Source organism: Chrysoperla carnea, chromosome 4 (assembly GCF_905475395.1).
Source record: "Chrysoperla carnea chromosome 4, inChrCarn1.1, whole genome shotgun sequence".
Taxonomy (NCBI): domain Eukaryota; kingdom Metazoa; phylum Arthropoda; class Insecta; order Neuroptera; family Chrysopidae; genus Chrysoperla; species Chrysoperla carnea.
Window position 1 is genome coordinate 36043812 of NC_058340.1, and position 19442 is coordinate 36063253.

A 19442-nucleotide genomic window follows, 5' to 3' on the forward strand; every position below is an offset into this window, starting at 1 on the left:
GTTTTGAATAACCTAATTATTTCACTTTGCGAAATGAATTCAGCCAGGTTTATTTGACTATTCATTTCCATAGTAATTATTTATATGTTAAAATTATATGTCATGCCTTTTGCAAACTGAATCGATTTTGAAGATCATCGCCAATATTTAGTAGTTTGAAAATGATCTCATTTATCTAACCATGAATTATCCATACCTACATACATACGTACAAACATTACAAGCTTGCTCGATAATTAATTCAAAGATTTTTAATATTTATACAGAGGCAGTGTGGAGCCTTTTCACGATTTTTTTTAACATATTTCATTTATCCATTATGTTATTCGTCTGCTTACTTATCAACTTGTAAGTAACCTAGTATTTTTCAGGAAATTGTTTATTTTTTTATTAGTCTTTTTAGTCTCTCGTTGTCTCGCTTTTTTCTTTTTTGTGAATTTTTTGCATGACTTATTATCGGTGTTGTTATTTCTTTTTGAACATTTTGTGAAATTAAGGATTAAATGCCAAGTTTGAATTTTGAAACTTATTGCTGTTCAAAGTATTTCTATTATAGTCGGAAACAAGAGAAGAGGCAATAAAAGTTCATTTTGTCAGTCAAAAGGGTGGCATGACCTGTGAAAATCATGTTAATTTCTGTCTTTTAACCATCTAATAGATCTTGGTATCTTACTTACAATGATCTAAATCATCCTGGCTATGTTCTTATACTCGTGCAGAATATGAACGAAAACTTGCTTAGTTTTCATCAAGTCTCCCTATTAGCTCAGTTGGTCAAGGCGTAATAAAACCGTCCGCGGTGTGCTAAGGGTAGTGCCTTGGATTTCCGCCGTCGCAACAAAATTAATTTAATTGATAGTTGTGATAGGCTTTAGTGCATGGTATATGCATGAAGGAGGTGCACTCTGCCTGTGAAATTGAGGAGCTGATAAGTGAAATTATCAGCGGAAAGGTGGTAAAACCCATATATGGCATCACAATGGGCTCTATAGAGTAAGTGTGTCCTTCGTAGAGAGTCAATATAACGTAACAAAACTTTCATCAAAGAATTGTTTTAAATATTTAATTTTTTAAACATAGACAATTGAATAAACATTCAAAATATATATCTGTGAATCGTACTTATGTATAAATTAATGAAAACTATATTAAATTATTTTACAATTCCAAGAAGTTTCCTGATTTGCTGTAGATATTTATTAGAATATCGTTTAGATAGAAAACGGAACACCTGGGAATTCTTGGAATTATGTATAAACTCCTCTAAACAATCTCATATTTGTTCGGGTGAAACTATGCAGTTTGTACCTATTACCCTGGAAGGTCTGTTATGTATAAATTTGATAAAATTGACTGAACTGTAAGTAGAAAAGAAATAGAGAGTTGGATAGTAATTAGTTAGGGCATCTCAATATTTTTATTACTCGAATAATTTACCGAATCAGAAAGCCAATGATACGGTCTCTCAAGAATCTTCCACATTTTGTTACTCATTAACTACTGAAATGATATAAACAAACAAAAAATTATTTTTTTTAAAAACAAAAATACAAACAGACAGATTAAATGTGAACCATTTCATATTTAAACATATAAACCGCATGCCCACGCCTAAAAAACTTACATCATCGTGGAGACTTTATTTGTTCTTTATATCCTGTTGAATAAGTTTGTACACAGGATGATTATCAAGAGAGAAGCTTTCTTTGTTACAGGACGAGGAAAATTTTAAATTTTTGCATTCGATGTGTTTCTTGTTCGAATATTCGAATATTCTTAAATTTGAAGATTGGGGGTGCAATTTTAAATTTCCCAAGCCTCGTGAAAGGGAACGCTATAGCACGAGATTAGTTATTTCCGAAAAGTTACTTGTGTTTGAAATAGTACAACAGGGCCTAAAGAAGACGTTGACAAAGTCTCCATAGTTATGTGTTCAGTAGTCGCCTTATTAGCTCAGTTGGATAGGTCGTAACCAATTCCGTCCGCGGTATGCTTAGGGTAACGGGTTCGATTTCTGCCGTCGCAACAAAATTAATTTACTTAAAAGTTGTGATGGGCTGGTGTAATGCATGGTATATGCATGAATAAGGTGAACTCAGCCTCTGAAATTGAGGAGCTGATAAATGAAATTTTCAGCGGAAAGGTTGCAAACCACATATATGGTATCACAATGGGCTCTATAGCGTCCTTCGTGGACAATATAACCTAACCTAACCTATGAGTTCAGTAAAGTTTGTACGTGGGCTTGCAGTCTTTTAAAGATAAAACTCATACCAAAAATAATATTTTTGTATGTAAATTTATTTATTGTGTTTTAAATATTGCATCATTAATATATCCTTCCGCCTTTTATCTCCTTTCCATTATCTGTACTCATTAAAAATAATTCCCAACAGATTATATTTTTTATTCTAGAGATTTATGAATTATTATTCCTTTTTCTATAATGCTTTTTAAATTACAAAATTTATGTTTGAAAAAAAAAACAGCTAAGGAAAAACCTTTTCTTTTAAACGTGAAAATTCATTTACATTTGAAATGAGTATGAGTGAGTAAGTACATTTATTCGTAATAATTGAATAAAAGAATGGATATTTCTGGCATTAATTAATTTTATTATTTTTTTTTTTCTTCAATCAAATTATTTTCTTTATGTTAAGAAGGATGTTGAAATATAATTAAAAAGTCTAATTTAAGATAATAATTGATAATCTGCGCTTGTTTATTAAATAAAAATTAAATAACCAAAACTCAATTATTTTTTATTCTTGTCTGAGTGTGTTTATTTTTAATTATCAAAGTCCATTATGGTCTGACATGCCTTATGATGTATTCGATATTTCTCTTAATTTGAGAAATTTTCAAAATAAATGCCTCAAACATTCTCAAACCATTTATTGCAAACATGTTTCGCACAAATACATAAAAGCTGGTAAAATCTAGTATTTATACAAGTTCTTGGTACAAGTTACTACAAAAATATATTTTTCCTATGATGTTTTTAAATTTGACCACTGCATGTTTCCCTTGCCATTTGTGTTTGAATATAATTTTGACCCGAAGAGCACTGTGGTTGCCTTAATTAAACGTTGCCTGGAAGTTGTTTTTAGCAAGGGTGTATGTCAGCCGAAAATATCACGACAAAGGTTTGTTCCCAATTAGTGATAATTGTGTGTTTTATCGACTTCATCTAGCTACTTCACATATACCCACAGAATAATCCAAAGTTCTGAGATGCCATAAACGGTACCATTTTTATACCTTGTATATATATATGAAATATTTATCAAGATATACTAATTTTAGTCACAAGTTTGTAAGGTGACTAAACTAATTTTAGTCCCACGCTTAAAAATATTGATGATAAAAACAAAATTTGGGTGTAGGTAATTAGTCCATTTCCAACTCAAAAACAAAAAGAGATATCAAGCTAAAATTAGCTTGCTCAGAACGTAAACAGTGAGTTTGAGTTCGTAAATGAGCAACATAGATCAATTGAGTCTTGGGAAAGCAACTACTGTTTTTAACAACTTTTATTTTAACACTTTTTCGAAGCTTCAACAAGTGATTTTGTGAAAGATTCTCGAAACAAGAAAAAAACTTCGGAAAACAGTTTTGAAATACTTCAAAAACCAAATTTCACTTATTCATGTTTATGAATCGTTATTCTTGCGTTTAGATTTATATACTACTAGCTGTGAACTACCCGCTTCGCTGGGCAACTTCAATTTTAAATACATAGATTATTGTATTAATAACCTTTACTTCATTTGCCATCACTTACCCTCCTTTTGTTCACAATTTCGTTTAGCCTCTAAAATCAGTGTTTCTTTACTACATGATACATGTATTATACATAAAAACCTTCCTCTTGTATCATTCTTTCTATTAGAAAAACCGCTTCAAAATCCGTTGCGTAGTTTTCAAAATTTAAGCATACATAAGGACATAGAGACAGACAGCGGTAAACGACTTTGATTTATATTATGTATTGATATGGATGAAATATCAAAACCGTGAGAACATATCATCTATACGTTGTTTATTTGACACCCAATAGAAACAATGGTTGTCATGAGTGATTTTCACTATACGCTTTATTGAAGCCCTAAACAGGGTGTTTTGAGGTTCAAAATAGTTCTATAATGGACCTAATATCATAGCTGTTGATTTATTTTTTGTTTTTAAGTGCGATTTTAATTTATTTCTTTTAAAAAACCTGTTTTTAAGAGATCTAACCGATACATTACATGAAATGGTGATTATAATATAGCCATTATAATAATGTCAATTATTAATGATCATTGTATATCATTATTACGCATTTCGGTTGAATTTATATGTAAATTAATACATATATTTGTTATTAGTAAGTTTATCCGTATGTCTGTCTGTCACCTTAGTTAGTTAATACATTAATAATTAATTATTCTTATTAGGAACACATAAATTATTACACTGAACATGAACATAATACGATGATACACCACAGAATCATCATCACTCAATCATCATTATCATTATCATTAAGTACGTACAAGCAAGCATGTTTATTAAAAGGATTACAATTCACAAATAATTAATCTTAATAATCATTTATTTTGATATTGGATTTTACACATTATTGTAAGTTGAGTTTCTTAACTTCAAAAAAAATGACAGTATTTTCTCCAATTTCATAAAAACTTGAAACAAGCTTATAAAGAAATCAACCAGACGTGTAGTTCCACCTAACTTATTAAAGAAACCTTCCATTTTAAGGTAATTAATTAAATTAATGCATTTTTTTAATGGAGCATTAATTTTTTCTGATTAAACAGATATTTATTGAAGAATATGAAGATTTATCAATTTTGTAAATGTTCAATATCTCAATATCTCGTTTAAAATATATAGATGTGACAATTATTTTGTAGTAGGTTAGTTTTTTATACCATGTATATATGGAATATATCACGATATACTAAGTATAGTCCCAAATTTGTAACGCATAAAAATTTTGATGCTACGAACCATTTCCGGTTTTCAGTCTGAATGTGTGTCTGTCTGCCTTTCTTAGATCACGATAACTCAAATTTGAAAAGAGATATCAAACCTTAATTTTTATAGCGTACTTAGGATGTTAAAAGTGAAGTTGAGTTCGTAAATCAACATAGACCAATTGGTGGGTATTGAATCCGTAGGACCCATCTTGCAAATCGTTAGAGATATAACAAAAGTTTACTTGTAAAAAATGTTCCTTTTAAAAACATTAACAACTTTTGTTTGAAGCATTTTTCCTTAAACATCACTGTTTACCCGTGAGGGCGCAAATTACATTCGAACATTATATAGAATGTATTATATGGGCATATCAGTATAGGTGTGTGTGATACGAGAGTCGTGTTATCTATCTAAGAGTCTAAGACATCTTTTTTTACTTACATGACGTAAAAAACAAGCCATTGCCTAATCAACACTGTTTATATATGATATTTTAACAATTATTCAGTCAATTGTTTGTTTTCATTTTAATATAAACCAAATTTCCACATCCAAAGAAAAGTTATTTTTCGAATAAGCGTGAATGAAAACTAACTAAAAAAGATTAGAAATATCACAGAGGAATTAATCCCTATCCCTACGCAGTTTTGGATCTAAGCATCATTCTATAAATGGGACACCACTACTAGTATTTCCTAATACTTATTTTCATTTTAAATAATTATCAAAAATCCGTGTAACCTGTGAAGTTTTTGGTATTCTGTCGGAAGCAAAAAAAAAAAATTGTAGTTAAAGTGGGCTCTCGTCTGACTAGTTTAATAAGTTGCATCACTATACAAATGTTTTCTTTTAAAGTAGGTGTATTATTTGATCAGGAAACACTTAAAATATATTTAAAATTAGATAAAAAGGAACGTAGTAAACAATTCTTAAATTAACACAAATAATTTACAATATTTCACACCGCACAAACAAAATTATCATATTAACGATTTTGATAGTGAAAGATCTTTAAAAAAAATCATAAACTTTTTTGTAAATATTTACATAAAACATAATTTTTCTAAGATATTTAAATTAGATTTTGTTGTATGTGTGAAACATATGCGTTTAGAAAAATCAAAACATAAATATTTATATTCTGACAAAAATATCTTAAAGGCTATTCAATCACTAAAACTAAGTTAGATGAACTTTGGTTTTTTAATGACAAAACAGTTAGTACAGGAGCCAAATTAGGGTTGACCTTCATCCATCTGTTTCCTGAATGAGTTATTTTTATGAAATATAAAAGATTAATCAATATCCCTGCAAGAGGTTGTCTAAAGAAATGTTGGCAACTTGGTTTAAGGGGCAGTTTTTATTCAAGAAACAGATGGATGAAGGTCGATCTTAATTCGGGTCTTATACTAAGTGAAAAGAATTTAATATTCGCCACACTTATATTCTTTATTATCATTCTTTGATTACTTATTTTACAAAGTTAATCTAAAAAGTATCTGTGCTAATGGAAACCTTACAGCATATCTCTAAAATCGACTCGAAATTGAATTTGGTTAGTTTGGTGTTAGTTCCCTTTAATTTACTATGGAGCCCTATATCTTTAATTTGACAATATTTCCTACTTTTATGACTAAAAAACCCCATTATCTTTTTAATTAGCAAAAACTTCATATTTGCGGCAAATCACAACTGTTTCCCGTCCCGTTTTCTTTGAATTATCATCGCTCATGTTACTTAACCATATTCGATTTGCACAAGTTTCTTCATTCGTTCCAATAAGAACTATCAAGATTTTTTTCTCAGGTAACACATCTTTGTGGACGCAGTTAGCACAACTTTTTTTTGCTTGCAAAAATTGTTTTCACACTCCCCTTAGGATTCCAAATAACATACCAAAAAAGCAGTTTTACATCGCCTTCCAGCCATCATTTGTACTAGTTTTCTGAAATTAAGTATTTTCTAAAAAACTTTTTTTCGTTTTTATCAACAAATTTTCATGAGTTAAAGCTACCCACAAATTTTCATCTCTCTTTGTTTTATATTTAGAGAGAAAATGGACACCAAAGTTTTGCCCTAATTTGCCAAGGCTAGAAAACAATGATGTTAAACATATTCAGCCATGTTCGCTTTAATTGTTCAAATTTAAAATACTAATCAAAATGATAGTACCAAGGGATGTCAATAGGTTACAGTTTTTGAATTTAACTGCAGAAACTGAAAAAGTCCAGAAATTTTGCAGTTTTTCACGAGTTATGCAGGTAGCACAACTTTTTTTGCTTGTAACACGTAACTTCACACTCCCCCATGGAGTCCAAACAACATACCAAAAAAGCAGCATTTAACGGGCATATTTATTTGTTATCTCCAATCCTATGAAAAATGGGGTACTTCTTGAAAATGAAATCTACAACATCTGTTTTATTTACTTAGATTTAATCGCGAGATTACCTACTTAAACCTTTGGAATGGAACAACAGAAATTGACCATGCCTACCCCGATTGGATAGTATTTACTAAAATTACCAATTATTGACAGTCCAGTGCATTGTAACAAAACAAAAAATATACAAGTAGATGTCATTTGTTGAATATTTCGTAATGTAATGAGGAGCATGGTCTTTTATTTCCCCCACTTAAAATACTCTTTGAAATTATTGAAAACAATCTGTATGTACTATACGATTGATTGATTTAAGTTTATTTTGATTGATTGTATATACTTCACGAATAACCTTATTACAAAAAAAAATACAGTTGGTTTTGAAATAGTAGAATAGAAACTTTACTACGCATATACCAAATCATATACATTTTTATGTATATTTGATAACATAATGACGCATAAATAATAGAAATAACACATATATCACGTGGTTCATCAGTATAATGAATGACCCACGTGACTATTTAAGGGTTCACAACACTATCTTCTATAATTTTCTCTAAAGTCATTATTTAATTTCAAGGTTATATAACAAACAAAATAATCAACTATAGTATGTTGTATTATTATTATTATTATTATAATCATCGTCATTCAGTTCAATGATCTGACTTTTTAGTATAAGTAATATTGGGTCTAGATTCAGGCGTAGTGTTTGAAAATCCTGGATACTTGAAGTATCCAGTATCCAGTCGGAAAACCGACTGGATACTTGAGAGGCTGCTGTCAAGGTTGTATCTAAAAACTCTGGCGACTTTCTCAGGCGGGGATTTCTCTTTCAGGGGGACCTGAATATCCATTGGGGACAATACTAGGGTAAGTGAGAACTTAATTGAAATTAAAGGTACTGTACCATTTCTTACACTGTACCATTTCGACCAACAGTTCCAAAAACGATATTAACCAGTTTTCTTTTGATCTCCATTACCAAAGTTTTTCTTCTTGATGAAGTGTTTTAAAAAAATCAAAATAATTAATTTAAAATATTGTATGAAATTGATCTTATTAAATGGAAAAATGATTGATGTTTTATAAAAATGTCGAATCGTTAGCCCTTGACGGTGAAATTTCCAGCATTTTTGAAATCACTATCAAATACTACGCCTGGCTCTAGACCCTTAAGTAATAATAAAAAGAGATGTTATTCATTTTATAATATAAATCAACAAAACAGAATGAATGTCTGTTCTTTTCTTGATTAATTAAATCCTGTGAATATTTTATAGTTATGTGTAGAATTATATTAGACCATTAGCCCATAATGAAGCGAAATTTCTCTTATTATTTTTTTCTGCCTTATCGAGGATTGTAAGAGGAGGTAAGTGTGACTTTTCGATTTTCATTGTTTTTCGTCCTACGTCAAAACAGGAGCAATTGGCAGCAAAAAAGCTTACAAATGACAAGAGATAAAAAATGTTTTTTTTTACAATTACACTCCATTTTTTATTGTTGCAATCCTTCTGCCTTTTTTACATACGCAAGCAAGGTTTTTTTTTTTTTTTTTAAAATAGACGGTAGACAAAAGAAATTCATTAAAAAAGACGATTTCCATAATTTCGACACTCAACCCACAATTATTACTAATTTCTTTGTTGCCAAACTTACTTTTATCAATTCTCAAAAAGGACAAAAAACAAAAATCTTAAATTTTCGATTTATTATGGGATCACGGTCTTATAATATAGACTGTAAAATTAAACAAACTAGCATTAAGTATAATTTATAATTAGGATTAATGAGTATTAATTTTAATGCTTTTAAAGCTTTTTAGTATGATTCCTTACTGAACTAAGAAATTAAGTCAATTTATGGGCTATAATCTTATGTTGTCTTTGACATTTATATTTTTGTAATAAGACTTTACAGAGAAAATTTAAGAATTTTACCAATTCGTTTTGATTCATTTTTTATAATGGATAAATTTTTAATATATATGTTTTAGTAAAAAAACAAGTGAAAACAAACAATTGACTGAGTAAATTGTTGAAATACCATGTATAGACAGTCAAGATTACACTATCACATTGCACATACATACATGTCATACATACATCACTGACATTCCCATATAATACATACTATAAGTGTTTCAAAAAAAGTTGTTTATTTTTTAATAAGGAATTTCTTTTATATTTGAACTTTTGTTCTATCTCTAACGGTTTACAAGATGGATCCAACAGACCCAAGGCCCAATTGACCTATTTTGCTCATTTACTTTATTTATTTAATTCTAATTTAACCAACAAAATTTTGAAAAAATAATTATTGAAAGGAGCAGAAAATCTAAACGCTCTGCTCAATTGTCCACGTTTCTGGATCTAGTAATATTTATGAAGTGTACCAGGATAATTGGATGAATTTTATTGCTCATTCCATAATAAAAATCAAAAACAAAAATCAAAATCATTATAAATTTTGATAAATAAAATACTGGTTTTAGTCATTATATTATTATTATAATATTAAATTGATATAGTACCACTGACCTTACCTTAGCTCAAACAAATTCTTTTACATAATTAAATTTATTTGTAATTTGTTTTTGTTAAATTGATGGAAATACAAATTATTGAACTGTATTAATAATTCAAGGACATTTGTTGTTTTTTTTATTATCGAGATATTATTGTGAGTATATGAGAGAGTATTGTACCTTTGATCATTATTTATATACATTTTTCAAAGCAATTTCAAAGCAAGAACAATCTTTCTGTATAGTACCACTATTCCTTTATATTCAACAGCTATCGATAAAAATTATATTCATATTTTATGAATTTTCAGTGCGTGATACACTTGTAACAAATATGTACCTTGAACCTTACTCTAATGTTCCTTGGATCACCTATACTGATCCTACATGGGAGCAGTATCTTAATCCTATATTTAACATGAGCCTTTACGGCTCACTGTCTGGAATATTATTGGTCAACGTATATATGTGTCTTTTATAGTAATCTAAAAGTTTATTTTGTAGGAAAATGTTTTTTTTTAATCAAAATGGCAAAATAACTGTAACTTTAAGTAGCTTCCTATAACTTCACAACTGATGTTTTGTTCCAAGGTGCAAGAAAAAATATCCAAGAATGAGTATTTTTGTTACACTTGAAAATAAGTGGAAAAAAGAATTCGAAACTTTTTGCACTAAACTTTCTTGAAAAAAGGACCTAGGTAAGAATTATTTCGGGTATTTTTCCTATGAGCAGTAAATGTTTTCTTCAAGGTACTACCAAGAAACTATGAATATCTTTCAAGAAACTAAAGGATTATCCGATGTTCATTTCCACCAAGGTACAACCCTTTACCCTATGTATCGTTGTATCTTGTGTTTTGTGTGTGAATGTATTAAACGCAGGGTTACATCATGGAAAATTTTACTCATTTTTATTATAAACTTTGTGGTTATTTATTTTTCTTACTGACTTCCTGTTAGAAACAAGACTATTCTTTTTTTTTCATCTCTTTTAAATTTAATTGTATTTTAGACGAAGAAAAAAATTTAATTAAATAACATTTTATTTTCTGTGAATTATAAAATTCAATTTATTTCGTTTTTTGTGTGTTTTCTTTGAAATGCTTTGGGAAATTATCTTTAATATGAAATTAAAAAATTTCATTTCTAGAGTAAATTCATTGGATGATCAGACAGAGTGAAATCGGATATAAAAATGATTTTTTTATCGGGAATCATATCAACAAAAATTTTTTAAGATTAACAGTTTCCGATATTTTTAGCCCTCATAATGACTGTGGCAAGAATGACTCAAGTGTCATATTTATAGGAACTCCTTGCGACTGTATCGTTTCTGAACAATTTTGTGTGCGGTTAAAACATATGGTTAATACGTGAAAATAGGTCATCAAAATATAAATTAAGAAAAAGCCCTTTCCTCTACTTTTGGTTATTTTTTTGGATACGCGAAGACCCTCTAGTTTGATTATGAAGATGATACGAATAACTTTAAAATGAAAATGAAAGTTTTCACTTATCAAGTTTTAAACAAAAAATTAATCTTTTTTATATGTTTTAATTAATTTAATGTATTTTATTTTTTGTTTCAGAATGGCTTTGTGGCTTACTCACCCCATATTTTTGTGGAAACGTAAAAAAGGTAAAAAAAAAACATTTCTTGTATATTTACTTTACTACATTACATAACCAAATATACCTACATACATTTTATTTATGTTTATTTAGGGACATTTAAATTTTCCTTTTTGGTAACGAAAAATGTCAAATTTGTTAGTAAATAATTCATAAACTTATGTTTTATGATTTAATTTTTGACATAGCACATGTGAATGTGGATATATGGTATCTGTTTTGAAATTTTATAACTCAAGTTCGTAAGCAGTATGTAATTCGTAACTACTTACAAACATACAATAAAGTTCGAAAACTAAAACCCCGAAAATTACAGAATCGCGCTTTTAAAAGTATGAAAACAAGAAAATATTTTCATCTGAAATTGTTATGATAAGTAAAATCGTCATTACAGTCGAGGAGCCTCTTTTCGGTCCTGTGGAAAACTGTTTAACCTTAGATGTACCCCGACTGTAATGACGATTTTATTAATCATAACAATTTCAGATGAAAATATTTTCTTGTTTTCTTACTTTAAAGAGCGCGATTCTTTAACTGTCGGAGTTTTAGTTTTGGAACTTTATTTTATTTAAACGATTTTGGTGTTATAATTTCGTGACTAAATATAACAACATATATAACTGAAACAACGAATAACTGAACCATCCAAAGACACACATGATTTTGAAGTTGAAGTGAAAAATAAATGGATGGAAGTCTACTTTTAATTAAAACTAGAAATAGTTTTTTTTACCATTTTTAGACTATTTACAACGTACCTGTAACGGCTGTGGGAACTTGGACTATATTTGAAATTTTATGTATATGCAAAAATAATATTCATATAGTATTACGACGTAAAATATGTATAAAATATTACCGGGAAAAGTTCTTAAACAAACATTTAGACTTTGAAATAAAATACAAATTGAAAAGTTGGTCGAATATATGTATTTTTTAACAGTGCCTTAAGGAATTCCCTACTAAGTTAATTAAAACTTGGGCTTTTTTAATAGTGTTATGATGTATATAAATTTCGAATGTTTTTCTAAGTGTTCCGTACCGATAGCTTTAAGATAAAACTTTTAAATTAAACATTATTTCTCAAATTCAAAAAACGTGCTTAAAAAGTTTGCCCATAAAATTAAGTTTAATGTGAATGTAGTTTTTTTTTTTTTTAAATGCCGTTAAAAATTTTTGAATTTATGAAGGTTTTCTTGTAATTTTAAATTAGAAAATTATTAAATTATTATTATACAAACAAATTGGGCGTACAAGTTTATGAACTTAGCACATTGGTGTAGTGGAAGCACGCGTAACACACTTAACAATAAAGTATATTATCAAATTTGTTTTAAATTCATTTATTTTAATAAAATAAAGTTCGAAAACTAAAACCCCGACAATTTAAAAATTAAAGAATTATTGAATTTTTGTATTAACTTAACTGTTTTGAGAAACCAATGAGATAAATGAAGGGTTTTTATTCCTTTTTATTTTCTAAATTAGTACATAGTTCTGTAGCTCACGACACAAAACTAAACAATAGAAATTATCATTAATAGTTTTTTTTTTAAATTACAGACTATTTCCAAATCACATCGATCGTGTATCATTATTTTCTGTATTTTAAAGTAAATTATATTTGTTTCAATAAACTTTTATTCTAATTTAGTAATATGAAAGTCGTTAAAAGTAAAGTGCATGAGAAAATGAGTAAATGTTATAAAATTATCATGCAATTAGTTTCTAAAAAAGAGGATTTTTATTAAATTTGAGTTGACAAGATTTTAGTTGTTAACACGTAGTCAATCAAACTCTATCTTTATATGCAAGTCTAAGAGCCTTTAATCTAATAGACAAACAAAGATCATCTTCGAAACTACTATAAAATGTCTTCTCCGATAATAATTATTTTAAATAAATGTATTTATATTATTATTAAATGTATTTATATTATTTAATAATTATACATTTTTTGATTCACAAAGTTTCCAAAAATCATAAAAATTCCTACGTCATCGGGCTTTTTATTATTATTTAATCGTTCAAAATTGGCTCAAAAAATGATGAATCATATAGGTTATCCTTTTCAATTGAATATTTCTATATCAAAAAGTTCGAATTTTGCGATGTTGTATAATATTCCTGCATTATCTCACACATATTATATAATATTTGATATTAAATAGTTCTACCGCTATTGAAAGTAAATGTTAAATTAATTACAATGTTTTAAAGTATATGATGATGAAATATTATTTGAATAACAAAATCGATTTTGTATATTATTTCAACAAAGATTTAAACAACAATTGTAATTTATCATCATTATTATTATATTAATTCAAAGAAAAATTCATTTATAGTTTTTAAAGTTACAAAGTTGGTAAGTGTGTTGCTGTGTTGTTACACTATTTTAAACTTTCTAATAAATGCATTTTTAACAAGATGCATCTTCTATTATATGGAAGATATAACGTAATAATACCAAACTATTTTGTAAATCATGTCTTATTTCTTGGTAGTTTGTTTGTAAGTATTTTTAATTTTTGTTTTTGAAACAAAAATACAAAATTAATGACATACTTGAAAAATATGTATTTCAAAAGTTTTCAATTCATTTGAATATATATTGAATTTATCTGTACATACATTTTACTATTTTTTATAAAATATGTTGATGAGGAAATATCGATGTTTATTCTTTTATAAAACATCAGACACGTATCCAAACAGGGGAGAATTAGGAGTCACAGCCTTTATCTTTTTAAGCATGATATAGAGAATCGGAAAAAAGAAAATAGTTATACACCATTTTTTTTTAAATTTACTAGTTTTGCGATTAAAATTTGAACAAAATGTTTTTAAAATGGTTCTTAAGTTTTGCAGACTAAGTATAGATCTCCGGGAACGGTTACTTTTGACAATATAAATTAGCATGATGAGTAAAGTAACTTTTCTGGTACGCCAAGATTAATTTGTTTGACTCGACGTGTTTATGTATTTGTATGGAATATTAATGTTAAGTTTAAAATAATTAAAAAGTTTTTAGTTTCCTGATTAAAGAAATTAATTTTTTCAACAAGAAGGTATCAAAATGTGATCCATTTTTTATTTTCACAGAAGGTAGCAGCGCTCTATGAGGTTTATAAAAATTTGCAAAAATCGGATACAATGAGCATCCTTATTAATTTATGATTTTTAAAATTTGCTTAAAAACAATCAATATATAGATGTTTGATAACTTTCATTTTTTAACCCCCGAACTAAAAAAAGGACTGTTATAAGTTTGACCGCTAATTGTGTGTGTCTGTCTACGAAACGACTTGATCGAGAACATATGAGTTCCCAAAAATCGGTTTACAAGGAATAAATCGCATTTGTCGGGGGTTTTTAATTTAGTAAATTTCACTTGTATGTTTGCTGAAATGTTTGAATAAACACAATTGAACAAACAACTGAAATTTCTTGTAATTTGATAGTCTTCAAATGACTTTTTTATTTTATTCAGTTATATTTTATTATTTATAATAATTCTCAGTACTGTCTTCAAGAAAGAATTTATTTTGTTTTACCTATATCTTTATCTACCTGCAAAGATAGAAATAAAATCCTACATACGTAAGAAAGATAAATAAACAAATCAAGGAAAAACGAGAATATCATTTCGAAAATAGGATTTTTTTATGAAAAATTGTGTGGGTTTTTCTATTTGTTACCAACGTTACAAATATTTCGTTAGAATTTTTTTAATAAAATGAGATCAAATAGGATTCGTTTTCACGAGATTATTCGGCTCGTTTGAATTATGCAAAAAGAAAGTAGAGATATAAATTTTTATTTTATAACACCGTGTTTTTCGATAAGCCTAAATTTTGTTAAAATAAATCTACAAAGTTAAACAATCTTCTATTTTCAATGTTTGTATAAATTTTAACTTGCGTGTATATAAAAGATTTAGGTAGTCATACAAAAAACAATGCAATTTATGGTGAGTTTGCAGTAGACAAGGAGAAAATTGAGCAGGTGATAGCCGCAGATGGGAGATATTAAATATCTTGGCCAATCAATCTCCATCAAAATCGCACATCAACTGAAGATTACCCATACCTGGAAACGGTTCTTAGCTTTAAAAACTATATTAAATAGCAAGGTAAGACCGCGTTTGTAAGGCAAAGTCATACAGTCCTCATACACATTTAATGTAAAACTTTCCGATCATAACGAAGAGTTCAAAGATATTACTATTGACGCATCGTGATTACAAAAAAACGATCGAGAGGTGCCGTGAGACACCCGGTTGGAACTATATTCCTTTCATACCTTGGTACATTATAAATGTAGCACTTTTTTTATTTATAAAATATTTTTCTGAAAATTCAGGGTATTAATTTTAGAAGTCAAATACTTGTTTGGTTCTTTAAAAAATTTAGTAGTCAACCCAATATGTGAGTACATTAAATTTGGTTTGATATGGATATTTACTATTACATAACATAAAATTGCATTCTATTTTAAATTATATCTGTTTTCTTTAACTTCTTATGACTTTCACAACTCAATTTTTTAAATGATAAAATTTTGACAAAAAATTCAAATGTACAGTTATAAAAAGATTTTTGCATTCTCTCAAAATTCATTGCAACCTAACCGCTATGTTTGTGTCTGTCTGTATGTGGCATCATAGCCCCTCAACGGATGAACTGATTTTGATTTTTTTAGTTTTGTTTGAAAGGTAATTTATTGGAGAGTGTTCTTAGGGCCCAAAAAACTACCGTACCCAAAAACACTAAAAATTGGCGATGATCTTCCAAATCGGTTCAGTTTGGAAAAGGCTTTAAGGAAAAAGGCAATTTAATGCAGAGTGTTCTTAGATATGACTCAAATTCGAGTTTAGGGTATCGTATCCGAAAAATTTGTCGGGGTTTTTTTTTAATTTTGTAAATTTCACTCATTAATATAACTCACGTAAAGTTTTCCGTGTGTACTCAGCTTTATATATTACTATCCAAATGATATTCTAGAATTCCTTTCGCGTTATATTCATTTACTCTTATATAAAAGAAATTGATTTTTTTTTCTGTGTTATACTTACAAAGATTTTTTTTTATGTATCATATTTAATACTTAAATATTTGATTTAATAAAATATATAAAAATCAAGTCACGATTTTTTCTACTGATATTACCATTCTGATAAAACACATACAGACACACCGACCCAGACCAAGGCCTGCCTAAGTTTGTGTTTGTAACTGACTATATTATGATTATGAAAAAGAATATGAAATAAAAATAATTTTATCACACAGTAGGTATATAATAATAACGTACATAATATGATCGTTTATTATTACATAACATTTTCAAGAGAACTCTGATGATGTTCATTAGATATTAAAGTATCTATCTCTATACTTCATTCGTGTGTTGTTCTAATACACTCGAATTTAAGAAAAATTGAATCAATCTGAAATAATTCATTTAATTTATTATACATACGCTTTATTATACATTAAGCTGTAAATATAGCAGTCATTAGCAGTCTTGCTTTTTAAATACAACTGCATGTGGCCTATGGAATAACTAGACCATTAAAAGAGTGGGCTATTTTTTATAAGACAGTATATTCACACATTTTAACAGTGTTTTTGTAAATTACTATGGTCTCTTAATATATATTCTTCTTGTCAACGCTTGCTAAAATATTTAAGCCTGTTATCTTGGTCCTATTTTAAGGTTTACGCATGGTTAACGGATTTTCCTTAGAGTAATAATCAAATAATTTATTGTTTACGATGCCTCTATATTATTCAAACCGATCAGAATTGCATCGAACATAACTAGTAACCATTCCAACTATACAGGCTTTCAAATAAAAATAACCACAAAATCGAAATCGAATCTTCTGATTGATAGCTACGATGATAGAAAAAAAATATACACACTGAAAAAAAAAATTAAAATAATGACAGCCTCATCTTCGAAGCTGGTCGTTTCATATCGAAATAAAGCAAAAATACTTTCAAACAATTGTTTAACGATTGGAACAAGTACAGCTAAATATTTGTGTTTACAAAAGATAGAATTTCAAATATGAATTCATTGATACAAAATCACTGAAGTTAAATAAAACAAAATCATTACTTCTATAAAGCAGATTGATTTTAGATTAAAGTCATGCATTTTATTGATGGAAAATAAAATTGTACTTAGGTGGAATATATTATCGTTGAAATAAAGCAAATCAATGGATTAAAAAAAATTCTTTGTGTTTGCTTTAAATAGAGCCTACTATGATCGCATATCTATCATGTCTAGTCCATATGTGATTGAGCCAACTACATGAAGATTGTTGTTACTAACTCAGAAAGTTTGAAATAAACTTATTGATCATTTTTATAATATGTAAAATGAACTAAGTTGATGGCAGTTTTTGGAAAATTTCATGACTCGTTTATCGTTATTATATCTCGATTGTTTTGTAATTTTGACTAAATGCTAATCATTTCGAGGAATTACTAGTCGGTTGAGGATAAGTACTATGAGACCAATTTCCTGCTACCACTTCATAAACCACTTTATGTCGGCAGATAAAATGCATCTCTCACAGCAATCCAAGAACTTCGCATTTTATTCTCCTAATCAAGATTGTTTTACCAAATTTAATGAACCATGTTTGTATTTGGTTGGAGATATCCATTATCATTTCATTATGAGTGTATGTGACTTGAAAGATACTGTCCCATAGTCTACGCTACTTGTGTACAATTTTTTTTTTTATGTTTTCTAAAGACGATGTTGTTGTGTTGTATCCGGGAGTGGATTCTCTTAATGTCATACAGAAAATTATTATAAATTTTGATCGAAATACGTGAAAAGAATGTATGAAATTATTTTATCATTCATTTTTTTTAAATAACTTCATAATGTTTGGCCTGCTATGTTGTTATTCATATATAGATGTTTGTATTTGTGTACTTAAAGAAAATTGTATGAATATTTTATAACATTTTTCATTACAACATTTTCATAACGTTTAAACTAATGACGTTAATTAACAGATCGCGTTATATTGAAAGCGCGAGATAAATATTTTTTATATCGTTCACGTCTAGGTACCGAAATCACATTTCTTAAATAAAATTTTTACGTTAGGCATAGGTAAGGTAGTTTCATTAAATTCTAAATAAAAATTGTTTTTTCCACATCCTCGATTTAAAAAAAAAAAAAAAAATCGAAACCGAAAAATCGAGAAATTTTTTTTATTTCCAATTTCGATAAAACTCAGTTTATAAGGTAATTTTGACCTAAAAATTACAAAAATCGGGTGTATTTGATGACTGGTCGAATAGGTTTTGAGATACGGACTAAAAGCAAATATTGCGATATCTCAAAGACTCTGCATTCAATCATTAAATTAACCTGATTTTTGCACTTTTTGGATCAAAATTACCCCATCCACCGTGGTGGTAAATGTGGCCGTTTTCATTTCAAGTTTTGCTAAGATATAAAGCCGTTCCTTCATTGTTTCAAAGCACTGTGAGATTGATCAAATTGTCACGCTTTTAATTAATGATTTATGAAAAAGTAGGTATATCACTTTATATATATATATATATCACTTTAATTAATAAATCCAATTTTCTTAATAAAATCATTATTATTAACGAAACACTTTCAACATATTTTCATCTTAACCCTCATATATGATAATTAAATATGTCATGTGAAAATAATAGGCTAAGACGATGAACAACAATCATCAAGTAGAAGAAATATTTTCCATTTCCCAATACCACCTCATACTTATTTCTCCATGTTCCTTAACATTAATTAAAATATTATATACCTAGTTATACCATGTACATGAAATATATCAAGGTATACTAAGTTTAGACCCAAGTTTGTAACGTTTAAAAATAA

At 28.1% G+C, this 19442-nt stretch overlaps 1 protein-coding gene across 1 annotated transcript in view; it reads left to right on the forward strand.

The window, feature by feature from the left end:
- Positions 1-19442, forward strand: part of LOC123298293 (brain tumor protein) — a 409721-nt gene that overhangs the window by 73438 nt on the left and 316841 nt on the right. The window contains exon 2 of the mRNA XM_044880253.1: positions 11492-11541. The gene's annotated coding sequence lies outside the window, so the exon portion shown is untranslated. The remainder of the gene's footprint in view (positions 1-11491; positions 11542-19442) is intronic.